The 26,163-nt window shown below is 45.4% G+C and overlaps 1 protein-coding gene across 1 annotated transcript in view; it reads right to left on the bottom strand.

Annotated features, from left to right (window-relative positions):
- Window positions 1-26,163, bottom strand: part of LOC144768429 (protein-glutamine gamma-glutamyltransferase E-like) — a 382,753-nt gene that overhangs the window by 84,568 nt on the left and 272,022 nt on the right. The window lies entirely within an intron of this gene.

Genomic DNA, 26,163 nt, shown 5'->3' with positions numbered 1-26,163 from the left:
GGTCCACAGTGGTAAAGTGCCCAGAGTCCTATAGCCAACAACCACAGGTCAGGAAGTCAAAGAAGGAAGAAGCAAAAACAAAGTTTGGGGATAATCCTGCAAAAAGGATCCATTTCCAACAGGAAACAAGACCCATTTAATTGTGTTGATTTCAGGGAATGAATAAACTATAGTTGTCTATGTGCCTTGGGAAGAAACCAAGTCCAGATGTTCTTGTATGTTGTAATACAACTGCCCAAGCCACATGCAATTCCATTAATTTAAAAATGGCTTATTGTTTAGTATTCATCAATAGCACAATTTATATTCCTTTCTTTGAGGGAGAAGTGTGTCCCAAACTTTCTACAATATTGATCGGTTCATGGCGTGTATATTTTTTAGTTCAGCCCTATGATATTAATAGACACCATGTCGAGTGCATAGTTTTTCACTGGTCTGAAAATATGAAATGTGTCTCTACAGGATTGTATGTCATACTTGCCAGACAGTTTCACAAGACTTTTTGCACACTTACTTCATTTAAACTTAGACATCTTTTCCTTGCTCTCATTTCAAGTCGTCCCCATGTCGGATAGTTACCTGACTGTATAATTAGACTTTTCTTTGCTTTTGAACTGCGCAGTCTCCAGGTTAGACTGATTGAGGATTTATCCCTTTTCTCCAAAGAAGCCTATATGTTGGTCCTCTTGTTGATTACTCTTTTTTGACTTGCAAAACTGAATAGATTTATCACAGCACATTACTGAACTATATTTGGTTGTGGCTCATTATGACCTCTCACATTTATATTTATTTTATGCATTATTTATGATGATACGAATGTGACTAACTAACTACTTTTTGCCTTCTGTAATGATTCTCACATTTTGAATAAACCTTTATGGCTTTGACTTTGAGTTTTGCCCTGCAAAGGTTTTCTTTATTTGTTCAATAACCCCTGTCTTTTGGGAATCACATGGCCTGACCCTGCACATCGGCCCTTATCATTCATTGGTGAAAGCACTTAAAATACCCATCCTATCACACTTTTTTGCTTAACAATGACTGAGATGATCCCAGTTTCTATCATTGGAGCCACCACAATAAACATAATCAGGAACAATAATTTTTAGGTCTACTATGCAAAACCATTTCTCCTTTTTTCACTTGATCCGTGTTAGTAAAATATCATCAAAGCACAGTATCATTATTTATTTCTATAGTTTAGCTGTTGTCTTTACCTTTTAAAAAAAGTTTAATGAATGGTGCTATGGGTAAACATCCAAAATAAATACATATTTCTTAGATTGATGAAAATCATCGACTGTTGGAGGGTTACAATTCAGCAGTTGAAATATCTACTGTCAAAAATACAACAGCCACAATATTGACTAGTACTATTTTTTTTACTAAGTAGATGTAGAACTAAGACTAATAAATCGATCCTTATGTATGTAAATCTACTTTGGTTATAACATTGATAATTGATATTGTGGATATAATATTTCTTTAGATTGATATTTCTATCTCAATATAATGACATTTCAAAAGCTTTTGATACTTGACCCTCAAAATAATGTGACAAATTCTCATAGGAAGGGAGTTTCACACCTAGAAAATTAGATTTGTCTAGTCTTTTTGGGGTATTACCAGCAAGAAATTTGAGATAATAAGCTCTCTTTTCACAATAGTCAGGCATCTCAGGGAACATATGAGAGTTGTATATACTGCATAGCCATAACCCTCTCTTCCACATTTGAAGCAAATCCCAGTTTGGGAACAGCCACCTCTTTGAGTCTGAATTAGAATTTTAATCTGTACATCCTGTGGGTATTGCTCAATTAATTTCCATCAACTAAAGCACAATGCAAAGTTTGCAGGAAAACAGCACAAAATCTGATTCTGCTGACCATGGAATAGGTTGAGAAATGTATATCAATGAATTCCCACCTTTTCTGATGTAGGAAACATAGAATACTGTGCAAAATTATGTATACACTTCATAAGACTACAGCTAGTTGGCATTACAGCTTGTTACAAGTTCTAACTATAACTTTAAAATTTCTAAGGTTTACATAGTTTAAGTTGATTGGTATAGAATGAATAACATTTTGATAACTATAAGCTTTAACATTTGTTTGTTTCATTACATTCAACGTTTTTTAACGTATTTATAAAAATGTGTTTCAAATCATAGAGTGGATTGGTGTCAAGCTTGGTGTCATTGAGTAGAGTGCTATAGAGTGGTAAAGAGTAATGTATAATATTTTAGAGTAGAGTGGCAAAGAATGGAGTTGAATGCCGTAGAGTGGGGTGTGGTAGGTTTAAGTGTTGAAATGTAGAGTTAAGCAGAGAGTTGTACAGTGTAGTGTGTCACAGTGGAGTGTTGTAGAGTGGCTTGGTGAAGAGTGGAGTACAGTAGAGAAGAGATGCACAGAGTGGAGAAACATGCAGAGGAGTGGAGTGTTCTAGGATGGAGTGTCATAGAGTGGAGTGGATTGTCATAGTTACAATGGAGGGGCACAGAGTGGAGTTGAGTGTGGGATGTTGTTAACTGGAGTTTTGTGGAGTAGAGTGTTGTCGAGTACATTCTCGTAGCGTGGCATATAGTGGAGTAGCATGTTGTAGAGTGGAGTGGCATTGAGTGGAGTACAGTGCAGTAAAGTGCCGTAGAGTGGAGTGTCGTACAACACCGGGGAGGAGTGTGCCATACAGTGTGGTGTGATAGAGTGAAATATGTTAGAGTGGGATGTCATACAGAGGAGTATGGTAGAGTGTTGTAGAGTGCCCTAGAGTAGAGTAGAGTGACATCGAGTAGGAAGCATAACGTTGAGTGGAGTCTTCTAGTGTGGAGTGGCATATGGTCATAGAGTGGTGTAGAGTTTGGAGCATACAATGAAATAGAGTCTTCTAGATTAGAGTGGCATAGGGTGAAGTGGTGTGTCGTAGAGTATAGTGGAGGGTCATACAGTGGAGTGGAGTGTCATAGAGGGAAGCGGCGTAGAGTAGAGTGTCATTCAGTGAAGTGTCGTCGAGTGGAGCTTCATTGAGTTGAGTGTATTCGAGTAGAGTGTCATAGAGGTGGATTAGAGTGTAGGAGAGTCTTGTAGAGTTGAGTGGCATAGAGTGGAGTAGGGTGCAGTGAATGAATCAATGAATGAAAGTGGATTTATAACAGCGCAATTGCTGCCCTGAGGCGTCCAAGCGCTAGAGGAAACCTGCTGGTTTGAGTGAGTGGGGTTATAGACCAGGACAAAAGAAGAAGGAGAACTGAGTTTTATTGAAAAGAATTAAACAGGTATGTTTTTAATTGTTTACGAAAGGAGGAGAGGTTAGGGTTGGATCTCAGGTGTACAGGGAGGGAATTCCAGATCTTGGCGGCATTGTGGGCAAACATCCTTCCACCCGACCGTGTCTTTTTGATTCTTGGGACTGTTGCCATAAAAGCCTGACTAGATCGGAGATCTCTACCTGGACGGTACTGACTTACTAGCCCACGAGTAATTAGAGGTCCTGAGTCCCAGAAGGCCTGGTGGGCAATACACATTGCCTTAAAAGTGACTCTCTGACGCACTGGCAGCCAATGCAGGCTGGTCATTCCCGCCTTGACTGACAGTCTGCGTGGGATTTGCAGCAGAGTGCGGGCAGCGCAATTCTGTACCAGCTGCAGTCTCTTTAGGGTGTACTCTGGTGCACCCAGATAGAGGACGTTATTGGAGTCTAGACGTGACTGTATCAGACCCTGTACGGCTACCTGCTTTGCCTCCCTGGGGAGCAGAGGAAGAACTTTCTTCAGTGTCCTGAGCAGTCCAAAGCAGGTAGCTGAGAGCTTTGTGGCCTGGGTGTTGAGTGAAAGACTCCTGTCCAGCCATACCCCAAGGCTTTTGATGTTCTCCTTCGGAGCCGGGGGGGGGCCTAGACAGGTGGGCCACAGTGAGTTGAAGAAAGTGGGATCTGCGGGGCCCAGGAGCATAAGCTCTGTTTTGTCACCATTGAGTTTTAAAGATGACAAGGTCATCCAGGCCTTCACCTCCTCCAAGCATTTTATTAGTCCACCTGAAAGTGGCTGGTTAGCCTCCTGCGCTAATGAAACCACCAGCTGAGTGTCGTCCGTATAGGATATGATCTTAACTCCATACGGACGAACTACCTCAGCCAGTGGCCTCATGTAGATATTAAAAAGCGCGGGGCTTAAAGAGGAGCCCTGGGGGACTCCACACTTCAGGGGCATGCTGGAAGACACTGTCTGTCCATCAAACACTTGGAACGACCTGTTGCTCAAAAAAGATTTTAACCAGAGCCAGGCCTTGTCCACTATGCCGACATTCGAGAGACGGTTCAGCAGGGTGCTGTGGCTGACCGTGTCGAACACCGCGCTGAGATCAAGGAGGATCACTGCCACTGATCCTCCCTGATCAAGAATTTTCCTGGACTCCTCGATGACCATTAGGAGGGCGGACTCTGTTCCGTGCTTGGGTCTAAACCCTGTCTGGGTGGCGTCCAAAAGCTGGTTATCTTCAAGGAAGCTAACCAGCTGGAGGTTGACATACCTCTCCAGGATTTTGCTCACCCAGGGGAGCAGGGAAATGGGCCGATAGTTGCCAAAGTCCGATGGATCTAAATTTGGCTTCTTTAGCAGCGCTCGGACCATAGCCCGTTTCCAGGCAGGAGGGACAATGCCAGAAGTGATAGATGCGTTCAGGAGATTCTTGATGATTGGTAAGGTAGCCTGAGATGCTAGCATCATGACATCCGAGGGTGCCGGGTCAGTTGGGGACCCAGATTTTACTTTGCGAGCCATGGACTCTAAAACTTCGAGATGCAAGCAGGGAAAATTATCACGTGTGGGTGGAGATACTGGAGCAGTATCTGTCACCTTAGTTTTTTCCTGAGCTAAAAGTGAAGTGGCTGTACAGGGGAAGGATGCGTAGATCTTATTGACTTTGGATGAGAAAAATTCCGCCAGGTCATTACATTGGGAAAAGGACTTTTCCTCATCTACACTAGAGGGGGGGAGTTTTGTAAGTTTTTGCAAAATTTGAAAGATTTCCCTAGGTTTAGATTTTGCTGTTAAGATCCTGTCAGAAAAATATTTTGCTTGAGCAGCTTTTACTTCCTTTTTGTAAGCTCTTATTTCCTCTCGATATCGGGTTTTTTCCTCCACGGAGTAGTCTATACGCCATTTTCTTTCAGTTTTACGGCATTGGCGCTTTATGTTCCTGAGAGCCTCCGAATACCAAGGTGCAGTTTTTTGGGGACGTTTTACCGTTAATTTCTTAAGAGGGAGGATGGTTTCCAAAGAGTGCGTGATCCAGTTCTTATAGGCCTGGTTCGCCAGACATGGATCTTCATTATTAGGGGGAAGTTCTTTAATAAGTTTGTTTTTCCATTCATCCACTGGTATCTGCGCCCAGGATCTGGCGTGTCTTGTCATGGGTTTTACCGGAATAGGTTTCAGGGTAGACCAAGTGAAGGGCACCAAAGAGTGGTCAGACCAAGGGAGGAGGATCGGCAGTCCAACCACAAAGTCCCCACAGTTACTGAACACGGGATCTAATAGGAGTCCTTTCACATGAGTCGATGTCTTTACTCGTTGGGTAAGTTGTAACGCGGCCAGGTCATCGGCTAGTGTACTAGCCGTGGGATCCATCAGAGAATCAAAATGTAAATTAAGATCGCCTAACACAGTATAGTTGGCGGCAGCACTAATGCGTGCCGCTACAATTGCTGGTAGGAAGTTGTGAAATTGTTTTGGGGGGCCAGGTGGCCGATATATCAGTGTGCCCGAAAAACAGTGGTTGGGGGAGAACTCGAGCGAGAAAGCTAGGCTCTCACAATCTGGGATGGTTTCCGGGATAAGTCTGCAGTGAAAATGTTCTTTGAATATAATTGCTAGCAGTAGTGTGTCGTAGAGTGGAATGTCATCGAGTGGAGTGTCATATAGTGGAGTGGAGAAGAGAGTTGTAGATTGGAGTGACGTGTTTTATAGGTGAGCAGTTTGTCACAGAGAGGAGTGGAGTGGCCTGTCATAGAGTGTCATACAGATTTTCAGAGCGACATAGAGTGGACGGACATCACGTGGAATAGAGTGTCGTAGAGTGGCATAGAATGTCGCATAGTGTTGTAGAGTGGGGTTCCATAGAGTGGAGTAGAATTTCATATGGTGGAGTGCTGTAGAGTAGAGCAAAGTGTCACAGATTGGAGTGGCATGTTATAGAGAATAATGGTGTGCAGTGGAGTAGAGTAGAGCGGCTTAGCATAAAGTCAAGTAAAGTATCATAATTTTGAGTGTCATGTTAAACAGTGGAGTAGAGTGGAGTGGAGTTTCATGGAGTGTTGAAAAGTGTTGTAGGTTGGAGTGGCATACGATAGAGCAGAGTGTTGCAGAGTTGAGTGTCATAGAGTAGAGTGCAGTAAAGTCAAGGGGAGTGTCATAGAGAGAGTTGTGTTGAGTGCTGTACATTGGAGTAGAGTGTCATAGAGTGGCATCGAGTGGAGTAGGGTGTTACAGACTGGCATACAGTGGAGTAGAGTGCCAAAGAGGGGAGTTACACTGAGAGTGGAATAAAGTGTCATTAAAGTGTCATTAAGAGGAGTAGAGTGGAGCGGCATGTCATTGACTAGAATGGTGTGTAAGAGTGGAGTGACATGTCATAGAGTGGAGTGACATGGAGAGTCTTAGAGTGGAGTGGAGTGGCGTGTCATAGAGTTGAATGTTGTGTCACAGAGTATTGTAGAGTGAGTAGAGTGGTGCACAGTGGAGTAACATAGAGTGGGGTAGAATGGTGTGGAGTGACATAGTGTGTAGTGGAGTGTCATACAGTAGACTAGAATGGGATTCCAAAGAATGGCGTGTTGTGCAGTGTCTTAGAGCAGAGTGGTGTCGATTGGAGTGGCATAGAGTGAAATAGTATGTCATATAGTGGAGTGGTGTAGAGTGGAGTGGCATGTGGTAGAGTGGAGTGGCATTTGATAAAGTGGAGTGGTGTGGCATAGTGTGGAGTGGCCTGGCGAATAATTGGTGGCATGGATCTTTATTTAGTTGAGTGGACTGTCGTAGATCGGAGCGGTGTATTGCAGAGTGGAGTTGTGTGCCGTACAATAGAGTGCAGTGGCGTGCTATAGGGTGGCATGTGGTACTGTGTCTTAGAGTGGAGGGGCTTAGAGTGAAGTGGTGTACAGTGAACTGGGATGTCGTAGAGTGGGGTGTCTTAGACTGGAGTGGCACACAGTTGAGTGGATTTGTCTGTGGTAGAATGGAGAGGGTGTTGTAGAGTGGCATGGTATACAGTCGAGGGGCATGGAGTGTCAATGAATGGAATGGACTTTCGTAGAGTGAAGCTGTGTCTGGTAGAGAGGAGAGGGGTATCATAGAGAGTAGTGGTGTGTCATGGAGTGGTGTGATGTGTCACAGAGTGGAGTGGCGTGTCATACAGTGGAGTGGAGTGAGGTGGCGTCTTGTTTTCTAGAGTGGCATTTAAACAGACATAGCAGGTAAATGGCTGAATGGATTTAGATGATATTTGACAGAATTATACATTATTAGGTGTAAAGGGTCTAATTTGGTAGTGGATCCAAATTGGTTCAGTAGTTTAAATGTATAAGACACAAAACTGCGGTATATAGCGCTAATTTCACAGTATACCACAGCACATTGCGCTGATAAAATAGTATATGATTAGGTAATGTAAGTCCTTGAAAAATTAAAAGTCAGCCATACTGCTTAAACTGCACTTAGTCTATGTTCTGGGTTTTAAGGGTAAAAATATTAACAGACTGTTAGACCTAGCATCTTTTGGTGTGTTTCCCCAGGCTTTTTGCTTTCTGACCTCCCGGTTTTGACTCAGCTTTTTCTAGTTTAGTGTCTCTCTATACTTTGTCACTGCTGTTCAGTGTTAATGTGGCAGTGCTCCTTCGGTAAATTACTATTATGGATTGGTGTTTCCATGATTGGCATATTTGAGTTACTGGTAAGCCCTTAGTAGAGTGCACTGAGTGTGCCAAGGCCTGTAAATCAAATGCTACTAGTGGACCTACAGCACTGATTGTGCCACCCACATGAGTAGCCCTGAAAAGGTATCTCAGACCTGCCACTGCAGGGCCTGTGTGCAGTTTGGAACTGCCATGTCGACCTGGCAAGTTCTTATCTAGAATGTTGGATAATGCATCATGTTTTGATATTTGTATAGGCCAAAAAGAAAGGAAAATAATTCAGTTTTCTTGTGTTTCCTGTAAAACATTGTGATTTTCATACAATAAGAAAAATGATTGTACAAAACTTATGTTTCGTTTCAAGTTTCTTGTTTAATAAGTGCTTGATTGTCATTTACTGATATTGCCGACATTTTATTAAGCTTTTTAGAACATACACATGTAGTGCAATCAGTTTTTCAAGTGAAGTCTCGCTTGATACAGTTGCAAGTACACCCACTTGCCAGGCCGTAACCTCCCCTTTTCTTGCGTATAAGTCACCCCTTAGTTAGGCCCAAGGTACTCCTGTGGGCAGGGTGCTGTGTATGTTAAAGGTAGGACATGTACTGGTGTGTGTGACATGTACTGGTGGTGAATTGCAGTGTATTCCGTTTTTCACCACTGCAAAGCTATCTGTATCATAAGAAAGAATGTGAGTTTTAATTATAACCTCTTATGAGCATAACTTTCCATTGGGACAAGATAGGGAAATGGAGTTTAGTATGCCTAGACTCAGAATGTAAAAATGCATCTTTTATTAAAGATGACTTTTATCTTCTGTGTTTGAAAATACCACTTTTAGAAAGTAGGTATTTTCTTGCTTAGCTATCCTGTGTGCCTCTGCTGGGTTTGTGGATTGACTCTCTGGCTTTGGAGTGACAGGGGCTGGGGATGTGCATTCTCTTCAGATAGCCACTGGAGGGGTTGAGGTGTGTCCTGCCTTTCTTGATGAGTCAGGGCTGGGTTGAATAGACCTGGGATGCAAAGAGAGTAGTGGGATGAGATTCCATTGCAACCAAATGAGCCTGGTCTGCATTGAACAATGCTTGGACAGAACTTGTTTGGACTAAGCACAAACACTCTCTTCCTGAGAGAACAAAGGAATTTTGACTATAAATATTTGGGCCCAGACCCCAACATTTTGGAACTCGCTCGAATCAAGGAACCTGTCAAGAAGTAGAGCTGGAAGAGCTGCCAGGAGGAGTACTGCCCCGTTGCTGTGTTGCTGTGTTATTGCTTTGTTGGGTTGGCCTGTAGTTGCTGGTTCTTCCTTGGGCAGTGAAAGGACTGGGCTGAACTTTCTTTACCTCTGCTGAGTATCTCCAAGGGCTTGAATTAGAGTTTGCCTCCTGTTCTGAAGTGTCAGGGACTGCAAAGATTTCACCAACCTCTGGGTACCGCTTCTGGAACATCCGTGTCAGTTGCCACAGAGAAGGGAAAAGCAACCGACTCTGTCACTGACTCCGTCATTGACTCTGTGTTCTGACGGCACCGCAAAAGGCACCGTCTGCTTCTCGCACCACAACCCTGGTCTCGCTGACGACCGCCACCACAAGCGGCTGATTGCACCGTGACCTGTGGGCAACACACTCTGCACCGCCTCCCTTCACTTCGCCATCCTGGTCTCACCGACGCCATTGCTGCTGCTGACATCAACACCAGTGACTGCATCGTGGCTGGAGGCACCGCTCTAAAGATTCACAACACACCGCCTTGTCCCACACGGCCGTCTGGGCCAACTGGCGCCATGTCCTGTCACTTGCACTGCAACCTACCAGCACCACATCAAGCACAACCTCACCCAGCACCATAAGCCTTGGTCTCACCGACGCCGTCTGGAAGATCGTCACCGAGCCGCTGCCTGCACTGCATCATGAGGGCACCGCACCCTGCACCACTTCCATTTTGCAACGCAACCATGAGGTTGGCCACGACCGGCTCACACCAATGTGCCTGCCGCAAACAGAAGGGTACTGTTCACGAGTCTGTCCAGGCTTTCGCTTGCCCATATCGACGCGGTCAGCAGGAACTGTTAGACTCTGTTGTTTTCAGCGTTGCCGTAGCCCCGGACGGAGCTACCGACTCGTAGGAACTGTGTTTTTGAGATATTTCTGCAATTTTAAGGATATTTTGCAAAGTATACATTCTTAAGTACTTTATGTTAGATTCTTATCGTTTTCATCTTGTTTTGGACATATAAAAATATTGGATATTTTTCTAAACTGGTGTGGTGTGCTTTTGTAGTTTTTTCACTTTATTACTGTGGGTTATGTGCAAATGCTTTACACACTGCCTCTGAGATAAGCCTGACTTCTTATGCCAAGCTGCCAAGGGGGTGAGCAGGGGTTATTTTAGGAGTGTAACTCGCTTACCCTGACTAGGAAAAAGGGACCCTACTTGGACAAAGGCACCTACGTCAGCCAACTAGAGAACCCTTATTTCTAACACAGATTATTTTAGAAGTGAATAGAAAGAAATGAGAATGTTTAGCAAATTTTCTAAAGGTAGCAAAAAGTAGTTTTATTCATACATTTATTTCCCAAAATGTTTATGGAATACCACAGTAGTGTCTACAAGGTACTGCGATAATTAAAAAACAAATATGTACAAAAAATGCACAGTACTACACTATTTCCCCTTAAAAAACAAAACGTAGACTAAGTGTTGTCCAAACATTAATTTGCCCTTACAAAATAAAAAGGCAGTCATATTGTTTAGATCATTCTATATAATAGTATAAGTTGCTGCCAAATGTTATTAAAATCCATTTTGGTGCTATGTTGGTCTGAAAGGTTTATGGAAAATGCTTTGGCGTCGAGTAATTTTAGTACTGAGGAATGAGTGGTGTTTATGGGCAGGAAGAAGCTTAGGGTTCAGGAATGGGCAGAGTTTAGGATGGAGAGAAGTTTTAAGGGTTCAGGAATGGGTGCTGTTTAGGGGTGGTGAGTGTTTTTTAGGGGTTAGGGATTGGTGGTGTATAGGAGTGGTAAGGTTTTTTAATAGTTCAGGAATCAACAATGCTTGGAGGAGGTAAAGACTTAAGTGTTCAAGGATGGGTGGGTGTAGGAAAAGGTTTTTAGGTTTCAGGAGAGGTTTGAGTTTGTGGCAGTGGAAAATGTAAGGCTCAAAGATAAGCAGAGTGTAGGGGTAGAAATGATTTTTAGAGTTCAGGGATGGGTGGGGTTTAGGTATAGTGAGAGAATTTTAGAGAGCAGGGATAAGTGGAGTTTAGAGGTAGAAAGGGTTTTTAGAGTCTAGGAATGGGGGAGTTTATGGGTCAGAGATGGGCACAAATTTGGCATGGTGAGGTGTTTTTAAGGTACATGGATGAATGGTGTTTAGGGGCAATGAAGAGTCAGCAAAATAAAAGCATCTGAAGTAATCAACTAAGCATGGGCGGATCTAGCGGATCTCGCGTACGCGAACTTGCGGATTTACGGATTCGCAATCCGCGAAGATCCGCGAACTCTAGCGGATTTGCGGATTTTCCCGTTTTTTGTGTTGGCGCGCGTTCGCGCCGATTTTGGGACAAGTTCGCAATTGCGAACTTACTTTTCGGCTCGCAACGGCCGCGACTATGTTGTTTCAACGTCTGGTTTATCATCACAGGTTCACAGCACCCTCTGTTTCACCACTGCCACCCTCTGGGACACCCATGCCACCCTCTGGTACATCCTCACTGCCACCCATTAGGTTTATTTATCACTGTAGATTATGGTGGTTGAAAAAAGCAAGCACACCTGCCCTTCTTCAACTGCCATCAATTAATTTGTGTTTCATTAATGTGTCAGTAATTTTGAAAGTTCCAGTCTGGCTGGCACCTGCTTCCTTCCTTATCTGTAATTTGCTTTTTGTTGCAGTGAAATTTTTTTTTCACAGGACCTTTATGGTCTACTTGTAGCTATTCTATGAGCCTGCTGTTTGGGTCATAGCAGGGTCATAGAATAGTTGCAAACTTTGGAGGGGCCCATCAGGAAGCACTACCTTGAATGTTACTAATGTTAAGTTTGAACTTTTGCACCTGCTCATTGCTTTCAGTTTAGCTAAAATCGTTTTTTTCTGCAATTTCGCGCGTTTTTTGGGGCGCGAATCCGTGCGAGATCGATTTCGGAAGCCGCGAATACGTGCGAATACAAAATTGTTTTTTTTGCGACGTGTATGTTCGCGTGATCTTGCGCGTGTTCGCGAGGCGCTTCTAGCTATACGTTTGCCAAGTTACCCTATCGGTCGTACACGGGCGCGGCCATCTTGTTGGCGTGACGTAATTCCGTTTCCGCCCGCTATGTGTAATCTCGCAAAGTGTGCTGCTCGCTAGTACAATTTCGCGCGTACTCGCAAGGAAAATCTCGCGCGAACTTACCCACGCGGTCGTGAACGGGCGCGGCCATCTTGTTTCTCATTCATTGCTATGGTTCTGGGCATGCTTTCTCTATCCTCTCTCAATCTCTGCCATCCTTTGCTTGTTTGAAGTTTTTTTGATCTAATTTTACTTATTATCTATCCCTCTATTTTTCTAGCTCTATATGTTTGTGTTTTCTGCAGCTTTTAGTTACTTTTAAACTACTTTTTTAAACTCTTTTCTTTTCTTCTTCACTATTCTATTTCTTGTTTATCATTTAACTCTATTTCTGCCCAGACCATGGTAAAGGGAGCCGGGAAGCACCCTGAGAAGGGGAAGGGTCCCGCACCCCGTGCCCGGCTCCCGTGCGGGCGTTTAAGGGGGGAGCAAGTGGTCCCGAGGGAGATCTTCAGCGCGGAGGAAGTGGCGGCACTGATCTTCCATGTCCAGCGCCGCCTCCCCAAGACGATCCTGGGAGGCGGCAAGATCGCGACCGGCTATGGCATCCGGGAGCGTCGCAAGCGGTGGGAGAAGGTGTGCCGGGCCATGTACAAGATCTCTGGGGTCCGGCGCACATATAACCAGGCCACCCACCGCTGGACCGATGTCATGGACCGGGAGCGGGACTTGCTGGACGCGCTCGGCGTAGAGGTCCCCGGGCTTGGTGAGTAGTAGTACTAGTACATTTACTACTCTGTTTTATCCTGCTCTGTTATTTGCAAATCTTTGTTCTTTACCAAGAGCAATAATGCTGCCGATTACATTGAGGTAAATTATATTTCAAAATCTTCTATGCATTTCAGGTGCACTGCTCTCCTTCTCAGTAGCCTTGCTTGCTACTATGCTTCTTTGTTTTGTATGTTGTGTTCAGAAGCATTTCATTGGCCTGAGAAATTATGTATGAGTGTAGTGTAAAGAAAAGAACTGCGTAATGCTAGACAGTAAGGGTCATATTTTCAATTACCGGCGCATCCCTGCAAAGTAGCAGGGATGCGGCAGTAATTGTGTGCCATGCCACCACCACCCATTGGCCCAAAACGTCACAGAAGCCTTACGCATCTGTGCCGTAAAGGCAGCGCATTGCTGGAGTTGCGTGCCAACGATGGCGCAGCTCCAGCAATGCTCTGGGGTACCCTATCTCCCCAATGCTGCATCAAGCCGTACGTCGGCTTCAAGCGCGCAGGGTTTGAGTCATGCATCATTGTCCTAAAAGTGACTGATTGACATCTTGTAGATTTCCCTCAGCCACTTTTAGGATTCGTTCCTGCGCAGGTACGCCCTCCCTTGCGCCGGAACGCCCCCTGATGGCGCAGGGCTTTACAACGTGATGCATCGCCCATATGCCCATATGTGGTTTTTTTTAATATATACGCCGCACCAACACCATGGCGAGTCTTTTGTTCTGCCGCTGCGTCACAAAAGGCACGCAACAATGGAGGAAAATGAGCCGCAACTTCCGCAAGGGACTTCTAAATCAGCCCCAACAGACTGAAGTCCAGTCCTTCCTTTAGACACATGGCTATAAGAAGAAATAGTGGCGGTGGTGGCGGGTGGATTGATAGTTTGAGTATTCACTGATCTGCAAGCAGGATGGACTTTGTCTGTCACTTCGCGTGTTGCGCACTGCTGCCTGCAGTGCCAGGCCTAGGCAAACCTCTTTAGTAGTCTGTTTATTGAGTTACATAGGAACTTTCTAAGTCAACGTTCCGCAAATCAGGCAATACGAATAACGTAGTATACCACATGAGATAGATCCCGTGGAATAGTTGTCTATCTATTTGCTAATTTTCCAAAATATTTTGTTATTGTTCTTTTGAAATGTTTGATTTGGTTGAAAAATCTCATCCATGTTTTCTGGTTTTTCTTTCTTTCATGTTGTACATCAGCTCCCCCCAAGGGCAAGAGGACACAGGAGGAGGGTGCTGAGGATGCAGGCCAGGATCGGGCAGGCGAGGGCTCCTTTGCTGGCCCCAGTAAGTTTACATTTTAATAAACAGTACCTATTTTGTCCTAGCGTTCCTCATTCGATTTTTTCTAAATCGTCTTTGATCTTCTTGTAGACTGGATATAAATTCTTATCCTGCCTCGAATATGACTCCCTGTGGTATTACTATACTATTCTTATTAGTCTGTCTGTGTAGCTAACTAAGATTGGATATTTGGCAATTCCATTGGACTCCCATTATATTCAGCAATACCTCTATGCACTGTCTCCTTACTGACTAGATAGTGTGGAAGAGTCATTCAGCTCCCGAAGTCACCGATTATAGATCCCCAATGATCTCTAGATTATCGTACGCAGGACAAGAGAGTAGTACGGAGTCACAGCACAGTCAAGAAGTGTCAGAGGCACTCATGCTTGCAAAAATTCCAAAACCTTTAGCTCATCCACTCTAGTCTAGAGGAACAAAAACCACAGAGTCTATTTAAGTTTAAAAGCTTTATTAAAAGTAAACACATTTATTAAAATCTACTTTGTCATAAAACTATTTAACTGAAAACGGAAAAGTGGTTAGTGCTGACGATTAATTGGACACATTTCTTGTGGTCGAGCCGAGCTCTCACCTGGTTTGAACTTGATCCTGGTCGTGTTCTTAGGAGTCAAGCTTCTGTCTGTTAGGAGAAAAAGTGGTGCGCGTTAAAAATCAAAAGCAAGCATTCATCAGTTGTGCATAAAAGTGCAGCAAGACAACAGCCTTCCCTGGAAAATGGGACATTTTTACTATGGAGTCGACAGTCACAAATTATTACATTGTATTCTGTTTTTTAACATTTCTCCTAGACCAAATATTATATAGTAGTGAGTGGTGTATTCTAACATTCTTAAATGTACTTTGTAGGTGTAACATCTGGTGACGGGGCCAGCGCGGAGGTGGCTGTGTTGGACCAGGACTCGGAGGCCTCTGGGGAGGAGGCGGTGCAAGAGCCGGCGGACGTTCCTGTGGGGGATCAAACGGTGGTGGCGGAAACAGGTAAGCTATATATTCCTTACTTATTGAGATTGAAGACTGCATAGTGTGCTTTCTGCACGGGTGTATTACAATTACAAATCAACCAGGTAGTAGCCTCCTCGAAATGTACTTCGACTTAGCTGTGAAGTTTTTGGTGAGAAGAATCCCAATAAGTTCTTAGACGAACGTGATGGATGGGATGAACGAAAAGCGAAAGAAGGGTGTAAGTAAGTGGGACGCAAACTTGTATGATGGCTGGCAAAGAAGAACGATATGTGTTTGCTTGGCCCCCGAGGTGGCTGGGAAGGAAAGAATATGGTATGGTGCATGGCTGGGTCAATGATGAAGCAAGGATGGGTGGAAGGACAGCAGCCTGGGTGGGTGAAACAGAAACTGTATGTGTGCGTATACTTTGACTGAATGGATGCCTGGAGCATGGTATTCTCTGACTCTTAGATAGCACATGTGTATCTAGAGAGAGTAGATGGTCGCCAGGTGAAGTAAGTGTTACCTTGAAGAGCATGTACCACCGCACCCGCACGTCCGTTCCAGTGCAGGGAAGGCAAGGAAAAGAAATTGTAAATGTGTCCAATACTACCATGAATAGTAGCAGTACTTTGTATTGCGTTTGCATTCACAGCATATATCTGGTTATTACGGTGGACACTTCGTACCTCTCTTAATAACTTTAGTTTACTTGTAGTACGTCATTCATGTGTGGGTGTATCACTGTTCACTCAATATTAAGCAAAGCACCTAAAGTCATCTCATCTGTCATTAAATACGTCCCATGTGAAGTGAAAGATAATCAAATTAGTTAGCTTCTTTATTTTCCTTTTCTAGTACTCATTTGCACTGTAGGGTGAAAGGTAAATTAATTAAGCAGTAGCCCTTGTAACAGAGTATTCTCAGTGCCACCCGTAATAGAAAAGTAATAGCTTCACCACCTGCATGTACTGGACCGGTACAGTAACGCAAGTCTGTCTCACTCATCATGGTGTGCAACTTTTTTTCTCGGGTGCAAGTTCACTGTGCTGTCCATGTCATTCTGCCGGCTTGCATAAGATAACGTACCAATTTCCCTAAACAAGAGAGAAAAAGAAGAATAAGACTGGTGTACTGTCATAGTCGACTGTAATGGAAGTCCATAGTGGTCGTAGAATTTGTTCATTAAACTACCACTAATGTTAGAGCAAGGATGCAGAAGTGGGAGGTTACATAGATACTGTCCTCAATAGTTATGTACTGTGCTTTCAATTTGCTACTTGTACTCTGTGACCCAACTTTCGGCTCAATCACTTTGTGTTATTAATAAGGAGCATTGGTTACAGACTATGTCTTTCTTTCTTCATATAGTTGCTCCTTCCAAATCAACAACAAGGAGGGAGCAGGCTAGATTGGCCCGGCAACGGAGGCTGGAGGCCACAGTCGCCGAATATCGGCGGCTGGTGGCCCTGGAGGAGGAGGAGGACACGCAGTCGAGCGGGGCAACAACGACATCCTCGACTGTGACCACTGCATCCTCCTCCGTGACTAAGCCAGCGGGACCGAGCCGGGCTAAGAAAGACGACCGCCACCGCCAAGCAACCGAAATACCAGCTGCCCCCCACAGGAGCTGCAAGGACCGCCAACGCCGCCTACGAGTCCGCATGTCCAACCTGGAGCAGGAGGTCCTGAGGTATAAGAACTTGGTTAAGGGCCTCCGCTCCGAGCTTGCCACCCTCCGCAAGGAGTATGATGCCCATGCCGCATCATGCACCAGCACCAGCACCCTCCAGTAGTGGAGTGTCCCTTGCCCTTTTTTTATAGACTTTTGGGGGGTGGGATTTGGGAGTTGGGATCGTTTTGGGACGTTTCAGAGACAATCGTTGGGGTTAGGGTGGGTGAGGGAGATTATTTTGTTAGGGCTAAATAAATATATTTTTAAACTTTATCTGACCATACCTGTTTTTTACTGCTTTTCAGTCTGGTGGGTGGGGGGCGGGGGTGTAACAGTAACTTTGTTTTCCTGAACAGTCGTAGGACTTTAGTAGTACAACCGTCAATCTCTTGTCTACTCCGAAATAATACTCCATTATACTACCTCCCACCAAACGCTTATCTTACCTGTAATTTGTGTTAGAAATTAGGGCTAGGCCCAGGGCTGGCTCCAGGTGAAATGGGGATTAACGTTGTCAATCCTGGGCGGGTGACATTTCCTCATTGCGGTGGTACTAGTGGTGTGACACAGTGGCAGTTGCATGCCTATGGAAAAAAAGAAAACGAAACCTTGTTTGTCCTCCTTACTGTAGCATTACAACGGTTACGGTACGATCGAGAAAATAGCAGGTGACAGTACACTAGAACAGTGCCATAATGTAGCCTAACAAATGGTAAAGTATTTGCTTGCAAGTATAACTAGTACTTGCGTTGAATTTATTTGACATTGGCTACTACTACTAGAAGATATAGTACTGAAGCTGAGTAAGTCTAGAAGATATCCTCGTATTCCTTCACCAGCCTGTTGCTATGACCTTATCCTCCCCAGCAAGTGTGTGGAATTATTGATGTCATTTTAGTCAGACATCAAGCAAAACAACACAGCCCGGGGGAAGAGGGTTAGGGTTTGTAAAATGGATGGGAATGGGGGTTTCTTTTTGGGTAGGTTTTGTTGAGAGAAGAAAAAAAAGCAGAGCATGGACAAACAATAATTGAAGATACAGACAATCTTTGGTTACAAACTAAAGGTAAGCACATGCAGTCACACTCATAGAATAAAAGACAACAATGGATACTGTATCTGTATTGCGTATGTTGTTGGAGTTGTCCTGTTGAATTTGGTAAGTAAGTTGCATGCAGCAAACAATTCCTCTTATTGGCGGCACTCCTCCATTCCAGCTGACGCTTCGTCCATCAATGTGGTGACCACTGACAGAAGACACCCTGTCCACTGCCTGCCTGGCGGATGTTGACTGAAACCCGGCCTGTAATTATTGAACGGAAAACAGGAAGTGCTATTACAATACCACTGATAAATAAATAAAAGGTATGTACGCTGTGTGGTTCAAAAAGTGACACTTTGATTTCCCTAATAGACAGTACAATATTTTTGAAATTGCGTGCTCTGTCTGAGTCACCTTTTTAAGGATCAATAAGTATGGCCAAAATATTATAGCGGATCTTTCCCCTCAAGGTAGGTGTACTACTGTGTTTTAGAACAAAATTTGACCTTCCCAGCAATGCTCCCACCAAGACCCTTACTAAAGCCAGTCGCAAAAATGTAGAAGAACCCCAATCATATCTCCAAAAACGATGCCTAGCAGAAAAATGGTTACAAAACGTACTTTGAAAGTAACAGTAGGCCCAAATACAGACCGTGGATTGTATTCAAACCACTTGCAAGCAAGCAAAAGTATCCATAGCCAGCATCGCTCCAACAGTGCTCTACAACAACAGAACTGCGTTGCAATAGAACCCCCCGAAACACATGCAATCCTGCTGCTAGGGCTAACCCTAACGAACCCTAACTTACAAAACGTGCCAAAACTGGTGTTTCCTTATGGATTTTGTCCAACAAACTTCTAGCCGGTATTAGACCTTCCCAGGAATGCCCCAGGCAAGACCCGCCAACCCACCCGCAAAAAAACACCCGACACAACACCCCCAAACAGCGAAAAAGCTAAATCTCATACTTACAATGTCTCTCGGCCTTCGGTCCAAACGCGGCGCTGTGCAGCTAGGTCATCATCATCATCAATCATCATAACTCCTGTTTTCCACCACGGATTTCCTGAAAAGCAAATGCAATCAAGATTAGACTGTCGTAGCAGTGCTTCGACAGAGACCCCGGCCGCAACCCACCCACGAACAGCAGGAAGCCCCCCAAAACGCTACATTGAGCAAGATGTCAGAAGAAATAGCAAAAAAAAGGCTGTTCCTTATGGATTTTGTCCAAAACACTTCTATCCGGTATTAGACCTTCCCAGGAATGCCCCAGGCAAGACCCGCCAACCCACCCGCAAAAAAACACCCGACAACACCCCCAAACAGCGAAAAAGCTAAATCTCATACTTACAATGTCTCTCGGCCTTCGGTCCAAAGGCGGCGCTGTGCAGCTAGGTCATCATCATCATCAATCATCATAACTCCTGTTTTCCACCACGGATTTCCTGAAAAGCAAATGCAATCAAGATTAGACTGTCGCAGCAGTGCTTCGACAGAGACCCCGGCCGCAACCCACCCACGAACAGCAGGAAGCCCCCCAAAACGCTACATTGAGCAAGATGTCAGAAGAAATAGCAAAAAAAAGGCTGTTCCTTATGGATTTTGTCCAAAACACTTCTATCCGGTATTAGACCTTCCCAGGAATGCCCCAGGCAAGACCCGCCAACCCACCCGCAAAAAAACACCCGACAACACCCCCAAACAGCGAAAAAGCTAAATCTCATACTTACAATGTCTCTCGGCCTTCGGTCCAAACGCGGCGCTGTGCAGCTAGGTCATCATCATCAATCATCATAACTCCTGTTTTCCACCACGGATTTCCTGAAAAGCAAATGCAATCAAGATTAGACTGTCGCAGCAGTGCTTCGACAGACACCAAAAATTACCCACAAACACCCGGAACCCCGCCAAAGAGCACCTCAAAGGCAAGCAAGTCAGCAAAAACGGCAAGAAATTTCCACCTCATATTTGGTCCAAAACACTTTTGTCCATTATTAGAGCTTCACAGCAATGGGCCCAAATCCGTCAACTCACCCGCAAAGAAGTACAACACCCCCACAAGTGCTGAGTCTTTCTTCATTGGGCGTAATCCAGCACTCTGCTTGGAGGGAAATCGCAGTCTGGAGGAGGAGGATAGAGGAGCATGTTCTTCAGAACTTGTGAACCTGAGGAATGTAGACTGCGGCACCTTCAAATCAATAAGCAAACAAGTGAAGACAGTTCTGATGATGGTCTTGTTTTTGGGATTAGGTGATTAAAGTTTGAATTAAATTAACTGTGCAAAACAAAGAAAGAGAGACACAAAGCACACAGGAATAAAAGTGAATAAGGACGAAAAAGAAAGTTCTTGATTGATTGTCTCATTTTCAGGGCTCGGTGTCAGGGAATAAGAACAAGATTTCGTCATCATACTCTGCGAATTCAGGCTGGATGAGGTCAGTGCCACCGAACAAAGAAAAAATCCCCTCATCTACGTTGCTGTCCTCCTCGTCTTCATGCGGCGTGCTTTCTCGTACTTTGTAATCTGGTGGTATGAGGTGCTGATTCATCTTGATCATTGTCAGCCGCTCCACATTTTTGGGCGAGAGGCGGCTCCGTTTGGGAGTTACAATGCCACCAGCAGCACTGAAAACACGTTCAGAAGACACACTTGCGAGTGGGCAAGACAAATAGTTTATAGCCAGGTTGAAGAGCTGTGGCCACAATTGTTTTTTGCCATGCCAATACTGCAATGGCTCATCATTAAGGAAGACCTCTGTTGAGTCATTCAGATAGTCCTGCACCATCGACTCAAGGTCATCAACTGTTCCTCCACTTTGCTTACTTTTTGCTGTGCCTGTGACATTTTTTCGAGAACCATACCCCATCAAACTTAGCCAATCCTCCTCCGCAGCCACTGTTAGTGTTGTCATTGTGTGTGGTGCAGATGATCCAGTTGCCGGTGTCTTTAACGGCTGAGAGGTCACTTGTGCCCCAGCCACAGGTGCAGAAGTGGATTCTTGTGACTGCGGATGGCCTGCTGATGCTGATGTACTGGCTTCTCCTTCAATAACCTGCCGTTCTTTTTCAAACCTCTTGGCTGACCAGGCTAACCAATGTTTGTACTTTTGAACATCTGCATCAGCAAAAGGAAAGAATGCTTCGCCTGCCAGCGCCTTTTTGTAGCGTGGATCCAGAATAGTAGCACAAATGTAATGCTGATCTGACTTGATGTTTTGAAGACGTTCATCACCACGTAGGCGATCTAATAATTTCTCAGACAAAATGAAATGGTTTTTTTTTTTTCATCTTTTTCAAACTCAGAAGACACCGCCATCAGTTGGTGCTCCAGCATGCACAACAATGGGATAGCTTTTCCCAAATTACAGTCCTCCTGGCTGACTGCACGCGTGAAGAACTCAAAAGGACGAAGCATGTCTGTCAGGCTTTTAACTATGTCCCATTGCGCCGCACTCATCCGCAGGTCCTCCTTCTGAGATGTAGCCTCTGTGAAGAAATAGTGATCGAGTACCGTATACTGCTCATACAGACGCTCAAGCATGTAGAAGGTTGAGTTCCAACGTGTTGCCACCTCCTGGATGAGTGCTTTCACTGGCATTCTATGTTGAAGTAGCAGTCTCCGCAGATGCTTCCGGGCCTTAAAAGAATGGCTGAAATGGTTGCACATTTTGCGGCAGGTGGCCATTACCTCGAACGCTGGACTCTGTTTATCACTCAAGAATTTTTGAACTACCAGGTTGATACAGTGCGCCAAACACGGCACTCTAACATGGTCACCCATGAACATGGCCTTAACTACATTGGCGCCATTATCCGTGGAAACATAACCAATCTTGCGTTTTAGGGGGGATAGCATTGTCAAGACCTTTTTGTTAAACTCTTCCAAAAGGTTTTCTGCTGTGTGACTTTTCTCCAAGCCAAACATGGCTAGTGTTGCATGTTTCCGAGCAGCTTTGAAAACTTGGTCCGGGTCAACACCTGCGTTTAGCTTTGCTTTAACACCTGAAAAAGAGACCCAGTGTGCAGTGATGCACATGTAATCATCGCCTGGGCCACTGGTCCACATGTCTGTTGTCAGATGTATTGTGTGAACAGCACTCTTCTGCAAAGTTGCCCCAATCGCCTGCAGCACATCTTCATGTAGTGCTGGAACCGCAACTCTGGCAAAATAGAACCGGCTCGGAACCTTCCATTTAGGGCAGAGCGTTGCCACTAATTCAAGAAAACCTACCGCTTCTACAAAAGAAAAAGGTAGAAGGTCCACAGCTAGCATTTTAGCCAGCTTAGTGTTATACAGACGCGTCAGTGGGTGGTTGCGTTCATATGGCACGTCTGAAGTAAGCATTGTTCTAATGTTGCCCTGGACCAAGCATTTACGGGCTGATAATGACTTCGTTGACCCAATTTTGCTCGCTGGTGAACTTTTGTGCGTTGGTGTCTCACTCGCTCCAACACTCTTAGTGTGCCTCACATTGGGTGTGCTGCTGACAGGGGTACTGGGTGTAAGGGAAGTCTTTGACACGTCTTCTTCCTCCTCGTCATCATCAGATGAAACATCAACGTTTCCTTGAATTTGCCCTTTCTTGATCGCATCTAGGTGTGCAAACCATCTGACAGTGTGCTTTCTCTCAAGATGACCTCTCTGGCCGCCGGTACCATAGTTGGTACCTGACTTACCACGACTAACTGCAAGCTTACAAAGAGTACAAATGGCAAACTTTGGATTTTTTGGACAAACAGTAAAGAAGTCCCAAACTGGGGACTTGAAGTGTCTGTGGGACCTGGAGGAGGCGGCGATACTGGTGGTGGTGGTCATGAAGCTAATGCCAGATGAAGTGGAGGATCTGGATTGCCCAACTTTTGTACGTTTTGCACTTTCACCGCCACTAATTAAGGTCGAGGTTGACGGAGGTCTCTTCTTGCCAGAAAGAAATATGGAAGCGGGACGAGTTGGTGTACTACTTAACTCCAATGATTGTGGTGTTTCCACTGCCTCCTCATCGACAACATCATCATCATCATCACGCTGAGCAGCTCTTCGGGCTAGGGTCAAAATGTCTGTTTGCTGCATGCCCGCTGGGGCTGCAGTGACCTTTATGATGACTGGGTCGTCGTTGGCAGAGTCTTCATCAGCAGCAGTATCCGCCACTTCTTGTTGAGCCTCATCACACTCCATAACTCTGAGACTTTGGACGAGCTTCCTTTTACGCTTAACTACCTTTGTTGGATCATGGTGTGCCTCACTCTCAGACGGCTGTGGTGCTGGTTCCCAAGTTTGATCCGTATCATCAGAAGGAGGTGTGCTTGAAGAGGATGTAGACACCACCCTTGATCTCTTCCTTGCTAGGGGTGCGGAAGACAATGAAGGATCATCAGGAGGAGTGGCTTCCTCAAATGATACCTCGCCTTGATTGTCGATTTCCTGATGTGCCCCTACTTCGGGAGGAACAACTATTGTGGGCACTTGTGACCCTCCATGCACCTCTGCTTGCGCATCTCCTTGCGCTGCCTCTCCTTCCACATGTACTTGGGCTTGTACTTGCACATGTGATTGTTGTTGCGGCTGTGGTTGTTCAACACTCGTCAGATGAGCTACAACAACCTGTGTTGATTGAGGGACATTGCTGCTGCTTTCTTGCGATGAGCCAACATCACTGGTCGATGGTGATTGAAGAACTATACTGGCTGCCTCTGCAGCACTCAAGGGCTTGGACTTCAGTTGGCATGGTGGTGGTGGTGGTGGCACTGAGCCCAATGGAGCGGGGGTGCTGCTGCCAGCTTGGTCCCCAGCAGATCCCGCTGCTGCTGCTGCAGGCATACTTTTTTTTTTACTCCCAAAAAAAGGGGCGGGCGGCACACCAGTGTCCTTGGTAACTTGCTTCTTCTGCTCCTTACTGGCACCTTTCTTGCTAGAGGAGCTACGGGTTACTTTTTTTGGGGCCATCTTCTTCAGAGCAGGTCAGCAGGCAGCAGTTGCACGAGTTGCAGAGGGTTCTGTGTCCAGACGTGACGTCGCGTGACGTTATGCTGCACACACCGCTGCAGGACTTCTTCCTGGCACTGGTGGTTCTCTTGAGTCTTCTTGTGCACCTAAAAGCAATGGAAGACAGAGGAACATCAGTTCAGTTATACACCCAAAAAAATCGACAAAACACAGAAAAATGAGCACAATCCCATGCCATCCATGATGTTTACATTGAAGACACCCCACAGAAAGACTAGGGACATGCAAGTATGCAACACTCACTACCCCTGGGCATAATGGATGAAAAGTAGGCAAAATAAGTGCAGGCCTCAGACACTGCCTCTCCTCAAAATGGCCCCTTACACCCCAAGCACATGTTGCCTGTTCCAGCCAGCACTCAAGATGGCCACCACCACCACCCACATGGCCAGTCCAAATCAACAGTACACCCCCAAAAAACAGAAAAACAGCCAGAAATCACCACAATCCAATGCCATCCATGATGTTTACATTAAAGAGAGTGAGACCACACCACAGGCACACTCAGTCCATGCACCACCACCCCTGGGCAAAAGGCCACACCAGCAGCCCCCCAAAAACGACAAAAAAAATACAATAAGCACAATCCCAGCCCATCCATGGCCTCAATTATGTTTAAATTGAAGAAGACACCCCACAGAAAGACTAGGCCCATGCAACACTCACCACCCCTGGGCAAAGGGCCCCACCAGCAGGCCCAAAAAAACGACAAAAAACAATAAAATCAGCACAATCCCAGGCCATCAATGGCCTCAATGGTGTTTAAATTCAAGAAGACACCCCTCAGAAACACTAGGCCCATGCAACACTCACTACCCCTGGGCATAATGGATGAAAAGTAGGCAAAATAAGTGCAGGCCTCAGACACTGCCTCTCCTCAAAATGGCCCCCTTACACCCCAAGCACATGTTGCCTGTACCAGCCAGCACTCAAGATGGCCACCACCACCACCCACATGGCCAGTCCACATCAACAGTAGTACACCCCCAAAAAACAGAAAAACAGCCAGAAATCACCACAATCCAATGCCATCCATGATGTTTACATCAAAGAGAGTGAGACCACACCACAGGCACACTCAGTCCATGCACCACCACCACCCCTGGGCAAGCAAAAGGCCACACCAGCAGCCCCCCAAAAACGACAAAAAACAATAAAATAAGCACAATCCCAGCCCATCCATGGCCTCAATTATGTTTAAATTCAAGAAGACACCCCACAGAAAGACTAGGCCCATGCAACACTCACTCACCACCCCTGGGCAAAGGGCCACACCAGCAGGCCCAAAAAAACGAGAAAAAACAATAAAATCTGCACAATCCCAGCCCATCCATGGCCTCAATGGTGTTTAAATTCAAGAAGACACCCCTCAGAAACACTAGGCCCATGCAACACTCACTACCCCTGGGCATAATGGATGAAAAGTAGGCAAAATAAGTGCAGGCCTCAGACACTGCCTCTCCTCAAAATGGCCCCCTTACAGCCCAAGCACATGTTGCCTGTACCAGCCAGCACTCAAGATGGCCACCACCACCACCCACATGGCCAGTCCACATCAACAGTAGTACACCCCCAAAAAACAGAAAAACAGCCAGAAATCACCACAATCCAATGCCATCCATGATGTTTACATCAAAGAGAGTGAGACCACACCACAGGCACACTCAGTCCATGCACCACCACCACCCCTGGGCAAGCAAAAGGCCACACCAGCAGCCCCCCAAAAACGACAAAAAACAATAAAATAAGCACAATCCCAGCCCATCCATGGCCTCAATTATGTTTAAATTCAAGAAGACACCCCACAGAAAGACTAGGCCCATGCAACACTCACTCACCAGTCACCACCCCTGGGCAAAGGGCCACACCAGCAGGCCCAAAAAAACGAGAAAAAACAATAAAATCTGCACAATCCCAGCCCATCCATGGCCTCAATGGTGTTTAAATTCAAGAAGACACCCCTCAGAAACACTAGGCCCATGCAACACTCACTACCCCTGGGCATAAGGGATGAAAAGTAGGCAAAATAAGTGCAGGCCTCAGACACTGCCTCTCCTCAAAATGGCCCCCTTACACCCCAAGCACATGTTGCCTGTACCAGCCAGCACTCAAGATGGCCACCACCACCACCCACATGGCCAGTCCACATCAACAGTAGTACACCCCCAAAAAACAGAAAAACAGCCAGAAATCACCACAATCCAATGCCATCCATG

Source organism: Lissotriton helveticus, chromosome 7 (genome assembly GCF_964261635.1).
Source record: "Lissotriton helveticus chromosome 7, aLisHel1.1, whole genome shotgun sequence".
Lineage (NCBI taxonomy): Eukaryota > Metazoa > Chordata > Amphibia > Caudata > Salamandridae > Lissotriton > Lissotriton helveticus.
The sequence above is the reverse complement of the archived record's forward strand: the minus strand, read 5'-3'. Positions and strand labels throughout refer to the sequence as shown.